Here is an 8,412-nt window from a genome sequence, read left to right as displayed (position 1 = left end):
TCCATAAAATAATCAAAACAGTTATAATGGCAATACGAGTCTAGTGTCGATGTTATAACACATTTATTTATAATACAATCAAATAAATATTGATATTAAAGCATACAAAGAGAGGATAGCGAACGTTTCGACCCTATTTTTGGGTCATCTTCAGCGCGAAAGTATATAATAAAAGATAATATAATGAAAAAATATAATAACAAAGTGTTTTATATCGGAGTCTGTTACAAAGGGTGCTGTCTAAAGCGATAATAAATGTCTCGGTATCTCATTATCTTGACGATGCCTACGTAAAAACAAAGGACAAAAGTAAAATAAGTTAAATAAATAATGTAATTAATATGAACAAAGAAAGAAAAAGTACTAAATTAAACATGAAATTACGAGATTGAAATGTTAATTTATTAAAGATGATCTAAATATAAACTGAACATAAAGTCAAAGAAATAAAATAAATAAGTTATAAATAAGTTAAATAAATAATATGACTAATATGAACATAGAAAGAAAAAAGCACTAAGAATTAAGCATGAAAATTACGAGATTGAAATTATTTTAATGTCAATTTATTAAAAATGATCTAAATAAACTGAACATATAGTCAAGAAATAAAAATTAAAAGGTTAAAAAGATAAGAAGTTAAAACTACGGAAATAAGACTTACTTCCAGGCATCGAAGATAATGACGCGCCGAGGAGATGAATAGAGACAACTTAACATCTCCGAAGACAAAGATCGACTCCTTATCGTCAAGATAATGAGATACCGAGACATTTATTATCGCTTTAGACAGCACCCTTTGTAACAGACTCCGATATAAAACACTTTGTTATTATATTTTTTCATTATATTATCTTTTATTATATACTTTCGCGCTGAAGATGACCCAAAAATAGGGTCGAAACGTTCGCTATCCTCTCTTTGTATGCTTTAATATCAATATTTATTTGATTGTATTATAAATAAATGTGTTATAACATCGACACTAGACTCGTATTGCCATTATAACTGTTTTGTTTAATTTTATATTTCGAGTCTTATATTTATTAATTTCCATAAAATAATGTTCAAGGTAGCAAGATGACATCTAAAAACATTTTAATGACGTATTATGATATCATTAAAACGTTATTATGACTTCCTTTGACGTCATTCTGCTACCTGGATGATATTGAGATAGATGTAAAAATATCCTCTTTCTACTAGAAATCGAAATATTTTATATAGGAAACTTATTGTGTTAGTTAAAAACATGTTTTATAAACATTTTAACATTGTATAGTTGCTATTTTATTTTGCAGAGTTTGCATTGTGATTGACAACGATATTATGTTTCTATTATGCAAATCTGTATTTTACGACCTTAAAGCTTTATCTGAATGTATTTGTACAGCCGCATAATACATATGCATAGAAAAATATGCAAAAACCGGTGACATGTCTAATATACAGGACGCAAAAATATAATATTCATCAGCATATGATTGATCATTTTTTATGCATATATTCATTACGCGGTTGTACAAATATAATCTAGATAAATCTCTTGAACGATCTTGTAAAAAAACAAATGCTTATATAAATAATCCTCGTGAGCATAAAAGGTAATGATTTACATTTAAAATTAGTGTGATTTTCAGATTCAGAGATCCTAGTATCGTCGAATAAAAAAGATTTAAATATTTCGAGAAATAATCGATTTTTTAACGAAACTCGATTCTTGTCGATGTATTGATTGAACAATGGGTGCATCCAGAAGCACAACCGCTCACTGAGCAGCTAAGTAGCAATTGAATGTGATTGGTTTCTATATTTGAATTGACCAATCACATTCGATTGCTACTTAGCCGCTCAGTGAGCGGTTGTGCTTCTGGATGCACCCAATGAATGCGTTCCGAATCAGAGAGAAGACTGAGAGATGTCATGACCTGTTTTTAGGTGATCCCTGAAAACGATACTCCCTCTATGGACATTGAAAACGTGGACATGAACTACAAAGCCAATGTCCATGAATGTTCTCAGAGGGTAATATATAATGTGCACAATTTCTGGTTTTGTTCCGTGCTATGTGCACGAAATGCCGGTAGCACCAGAGTATAACAATCATTATTTTGAAAATAATATATAAATATGATAAATAATAATTTTTATAAAATAATTTTTATAAATTATTTACCTATATGTGTATGTATGTGTGCCCATACGTTGTCCAAATGATTTTAAATATAAGAATAGACTATATGAATATCGGCGTATGTTACCGCCGGCATAGCTCTCAGGTTCATAGCCGGGGATTGTGAGAAACAGGCACCGGTCTCCTGGTTGGGCCAACCTGAGGAAGGACGCGATAGAGAGGAGTTTTTAGCGGGTAGAGGCCGTTAAATAGGCCGAGTCCCGCACTACTCCTCCGCAATGCCGGGGTGGAGGAGTGTGCGTAACAGCATTTTCTCCTCTCTCGTATAAAAAAAAAAAAAAAAGCTCAGGTTCCTGAGAGTACTGAAACCTCCTCACCTGGCAAATGCCTTCGTTAAGGCGGAGATACAGGGGAGGAAAAATTGAGGAGGAAAAATTTTTTTATTTTTTTTTATATTTTTTAATATAGTTTTTAAACAGAGAATATAATACATATAAAAATATATATATTACATAATTATAATATATACAACGTAAATTATAATTAATTTTATGTAATTTGCAATTACATAAAAAATACATTACAAAATATTAAATTATGTAATATAAAAATAATTACATTACAAATATATATATTACAAAATTTAATGCAGAATATATAAAATACAATGCATTAGAAATATGTATTACAAAATATAATACAAATTTAATATAAACTATAATTTTAAATTTAATACAAAATAAAATTTATTACACGAAAGTGTCCAAAGTATACGTATAATATAAAATTTACTAACAATTTTTTTACATAGACCAGACAAGACTGATTAGTCATGATTGATTACGCGATATTTATTATTAATAATCCACATAGAATAATAGAATTTAATTAGTTTTATATAAATAACGTATAAACGTAAATAATCATGATCAAAAGAGTCATTAATAAAATTATTGATCGTTTCTTCGATTGTAGAACAAAGTATTTACATTATTGACGCATTTCGTGCCGACCATGAAAAGAAATATTTAAAACGTGTAAAGATAGAACAAGCTTTGATGTAAATCAAAGATTAAATTACAAAATAAATTGCGATTTAAAATTCGCGAGAAAACGCGACGAATAAATAAATCGACAATAATCGGAATATTCGATTGCGAGATACGCATAATTTTTATAATATGATAATCGAAACCATCAATAGACACGCGTGCGATATAATTATTATCACACAAATGTTGACAGACGAAGATATTTTAGCAAACATTTGTGATCCGTATTGTTTATGAACATAAATTCACTGTCCGATTTATTTGCGATTAATACGCGACTTTATACGAATTTCACGATTGAGAATAAAATACATATCCTATTTCACGCATGATTAGCTGAATAAGAAGAAATGAGCTCTATAAGCTTTAAAATATAATTAAAAATCGCGTTGTGGCCACGTTTAATAGAAAATAACGGAACGAATGATTTTCATTAATATAGTTATCGATCGTCTTTTAAATTACAGAAGAAAATATTTGCACTACCAGCATTTTGCACGAACTATTAAAAACAATATTCAAAGACGTGGAAAGATAAACAAAGCTTCAATGTATAAGTCAACGATTAAATTATAAGATAAATCGCGATTTAAAATTCACGAGAAAACGCGACGAATAAATAAGTCGATAATATGCGGAATATTTGATCGCGATACGTATAATTTTTATAATATAATAATCGAAGCTTTCAATAGACACGTACGCGATATAATTATTATCACATAAATATAGAAAATCGAAAATATTTCAACAATCATTTGAGATCTGTAATGTTTGTGAATATGCAATTCAGCGACCGAATTACTGCGAATTTTTAAAGATATATCGCGATTTAAAATTCGCGATAAAACGCGACGATAAATAAATCGATAATATTCAAAATATTCAATTGCAGATACGCGAGTGACATACCGGTAATCCGATAAAAAGAGGAGCGATCTTAAAAATGGAGAACGATTAACATCTTGTTTCTACATCAGATTTCGCAAGATCAATCTGCGAAGAAAAGTTAAGTGATCCATTGAACGTCGGGAACTTCACTGTAGGAGGGAACGAATCCCGGATCTTCCGGACTATTCCCAATAGCAATGATTTCAGTAATAAATCAACGACAATTCCCTCGTCATTATCTTCGATTCACGAAATTGATATTCACGTCAGAAAACATGTTCTTTCATTATTAAGAAATATATTTCTTTATTGAAAATTAAATGGATATAGCAATTTTTTTATAGAAATGTGATTACGAACGATTATATTTTATAAATAATAAAATCCATGCATCATTGAAGTTTGTGTTAAATGTGCGAACACAATAATTTTGGGGTACCGTTTGCGCGCGCGAGACGAATCGAACCCGATAACAGCAAGATTTAAAAAATTTCAATTCGAATAGTTTGTAAAATAAAATAAATCAAATAATTTTAAATATATAATTAATTTTAGATTAATTCTCTAGATTCTTATTCTTATAATGTTAATTAAATTAATAATATTTTTTCTTTTAATCAATATCTTGCTGATATAGGGGTACCCATTCGATTCGTCTCAAAATTTTTAAGTATTCGCACATTTTATGTAACATTCATGTATAATTTCGCGTATATATGATATATAATATTAATAAAAATTATAAAAATATTTTGGATACGTTAATTTATGCATGTATTTTATTATACATATATATATATATAAAATGGTATATATCTAAAAACTAATATTCTAAAATGGCGATGGATGTCCAATACCTGCAAATAGTTTCTTAAAAGAAACTAAAAACTAATATTAACGTCCCCAGTACCTAGAAATAATTAATTAATAATTAATAAAATATATTCGTTCGTAATCATTTTTATCAAACAGTTAATAAAAACTAATTACAATATGAAATTAGTTAAAAAATAGATATTTATAGACAACGCTGTATCCATATTTAATCTACTATTAAATCTTTCTGGCATTAAACAATAATAATACCAATCCTAATAATGACAGAACATTTTTAACGAGAAAAAAAAATACATTTCTCTCACATCTAAATATATATTATTTAAATTAATTCGACTCTAAAGAAGCGTATGGCGTTCGTCGTTGAATGACTACCGAAACCATTGCTGTCGGAAATTGCCAGGAAAACCTGGGATTAGTTCTATTCTTACAATAAAAATTCCCAATTTTTAACGGGGCACCGAACTAGACGTCGCGAATAGATCTTACAAAAACCGATAAGAAATAATTCTCCATGATAAAAATCGTTTCGACTCCTCGGCGATACGAGCCACGCAACTTTCATTAACGTTTACCTAACGGAAAAAACATCGATAAGACTCTTTTATTATAACGACAATCTCGTCTAAGAGCGTGAAAAGAACGAGTAAAACACGGTATTTTCGCAACCGTAATTTATTAATTTATTTATAAATATTTTCCGATACGAAATTCGTAAATACAAATATAATTGAAAAAACAAATTATTAAATTCATAATAATTAACTCGCGATTTTATAATATCGAAGGTGATCGTTAAATTCTGTGAAGCTAATATTTAATCGTTGACTTATAACATCGAATCTTCACTTATTCGATATTTCTTTATATTTAATTAGCAATATTTAGGAATATTATCTAACGAGAAAGATAAAATTCTTTTGTTAAAACAATAATTTTGTATAAGAACGCGAAAACAACGCGAAAAGAACGCGGAAAAGCACGGTATTTTCGTAATCATAATTTATTCATTTATTTTACGAATACGAGTATTCAGTTCCGCGCGATATGGAATTCATAAATAGATAAATCTAACGAAAAGTATATCATTAAATTTATAATAATTGATTCGCGATCCTATAACGAAGACGTTCGTCATATTTTATAAAGCTTATATTTAATCATTAATTTAGCATCAAATTTTTACATTTCATATAAAAATTTTCCGAATTTATTAATGATTCTTTGATATGAATATATAAATAGTTACTCTTTTATGAATATTTCAAAAATATGTACTATAGAAACAAATATGTTAATTTAACAAATTACTATTTTATAATCATTATACGTATACTTTCGACCATTTTTCCTGTAATTTACATAAGAATGCATTGATATAATTGACAATCTTAAATACAATTTCATATAATATAATTATAGTTATAATTGTATTTTATACACAATTATGTCAATAATTAAAAATATCAATATTAAATTATAATTAATATACAATTATAACTATTTACAATTTACAAAACACAAATTATTACTTACAAATTACAATTTACAAAATAGAATTTATGATGTTATCAATATCAAATAAATGGATTCGTTTTATTCAAATGTTTAATAACATAAATAATTTGATATTGACAACATTAACATTTGGACTTAATATTACATATCATATATATATGTAAATTATATATTTAATTTTTAATTTTTAAAATAAAATATAACATGTTAAAATATATCTTGAACGTTTACAATTATGCAATTTGTTTAATCTTCTTGAAAATAACTTTGATAATTTAAATTTCATTTTTAAAACATTTTTAAAAATAAATTCCATTTAATTTTTTAAAAATTTTAATTTATTACAAAGAATTACACGAAAGTATTTAAAATATACGTATACTATAAAATTTATTAAAAAGTTCTACAAACAAGACTGATTAGCGATGATGAATTACGCGATATTTATTATTATTAATCGACATAATAGAATTTTATTCAAAACGCGAAAAGATAGATCAAGCTTCGATGTATGTCAAAATACATTAAAATACAAGATCAATAACGATTTAAAATTCGCGAGAAAACGGATAAATACGATAACGAATAAATAAATCGATAATATAAGGAATATTCGATTACAATAGGCATAATTTTTGTAATATGATAATCGAAACCGTCAACAGACAGCGCGCGACATAATTATTATCAAACAAATGCGAAGATATTTCGAGACATTTGAGATCTATAATATTTGCGGATATAGAATTTATTGTCTGATATATTTGCGAATTTTTAGATATATCGCGATTTACAATTTCCGAGAAGACGCGACAAATAAATAAATCGACAATATTCGGAATATTTGATTGCGGTATGTATAATTTTTATAATATAATCGGAGCCCTGATAAACACGCGCGATATAATTACTATCACACACAAGTGAAGACATTTCCACAGACATTTAAGGTCTGTAATATTTGCGAATTTATTTGCGATTAATATAAATGTCTATTTTATATAAATGTCGCGATTGAAAAAATACATGTTGAAAATAAATATTGCATCTCGCGCATGATTAGTTAAATGAAATAAAATGAATCTTAAGATTTTACAATTTTAAATGTAATTAACATATAATTAAAAAATCGCGTTGTTCGCCACGTTTAATAGAGAATAACGGAACGAATGATTTTATCAAAGTCCCTCTCTAATAATTTAACTATATCTAACTATATCTCTAACTGTCGATGTATTAGTAGAGTTTAATAAGATTTATATAATGATTTAAACAATCGCGATTAATCATTAATAAAATTATCGTCTTTTCAAATAGTAGGAAAAATATTTGCACTATTAGCGCAGACTATAAAAGACAATATTCAAACACGTGGAAAGATAGACAAAGCTTCGACGTACAAGTCAACGATTAAATTAAGATAATATTAAGTTATAAGATAAGTCGCGATTTAAAATTCCCGAGAAAACGCAACGACTAAATAAATCGATAATATTCGGAATATCCGATTGCGATATGTATATCTTTTATAATATAATAATCAAAGCGCCCTCAATAGACATTATTATCGCGCGCGATATAATTATTATCACATAAATGCGAAGATATTTCGACAGACAATTTGATGTCTGTAATGTTTACGAATACAGTACTCACTGTCCGAGTCATTTGTGAATCTTTATAAGATAAATCACGATTTGAATTCACGAGAAAACATGACGAATAAATAAGTCGATAATATGCGGAATATTTGATCACGATACATGTAATTTTTATATTTGATCGCGCGATGTATATACTTAATATGTATATACTTTGGACGGCCCTCCCGGTTTCGGTACGAGCGAAAATCCCATTTCTTTTATGAGAATCAGCTTCGAGCCAACCGGTCGGGAATGCAACGATACAACGAGCAAGGACTAGGCCCGAACCGGAAAGAAGACGAAACGATTGACGGAAATAGAGGAAAATGAAGTTCAC

General features: G+C 27.9%; 1 long non-coding RNA gene across 1 annotated transcript; it reads right to left on the bottom strand.

The window, feature by feature from the left end:
* Positions 1-46: 46 nt before the first annotated feature.
* Positions 47-748, bottom strand: LOC145960508 (uncharacterized). Its single transcript, XR_014435385.1, has 2 exons — positions 665-748; positions 47-286 (listed from the first exon to the last, which is right to left on the bottom strand). It is a non-coding gene; the product is annotated as an uncharacterized LOC145960508 (long non-coding RNA).
* Between the last annotated feature and the right edge of the window lie 7,664 nt (positions 749-8,412).

Source organism: Camponotus vicinus, unplaced genomic scaffold (genome assembly GCF_025532165.1).
Source record: "Camponotus vicinus isolate PSW18456_S1 unplaced genomic scaffold, iyCamVici1.0 SCAF_10, whole genome shotgun sequence".
Classification (NCBI taxonomy): Eukaryota; Metazoa; Arthropoda; class Insecta; order Hymenoptera; family Formicidae; genus Camponotus; species Camponotus vicinus.
Note: the sequence above shows the minus strand (reverse complement) of the source record. Positions and strands in the feature narration are given on the sequence as shown.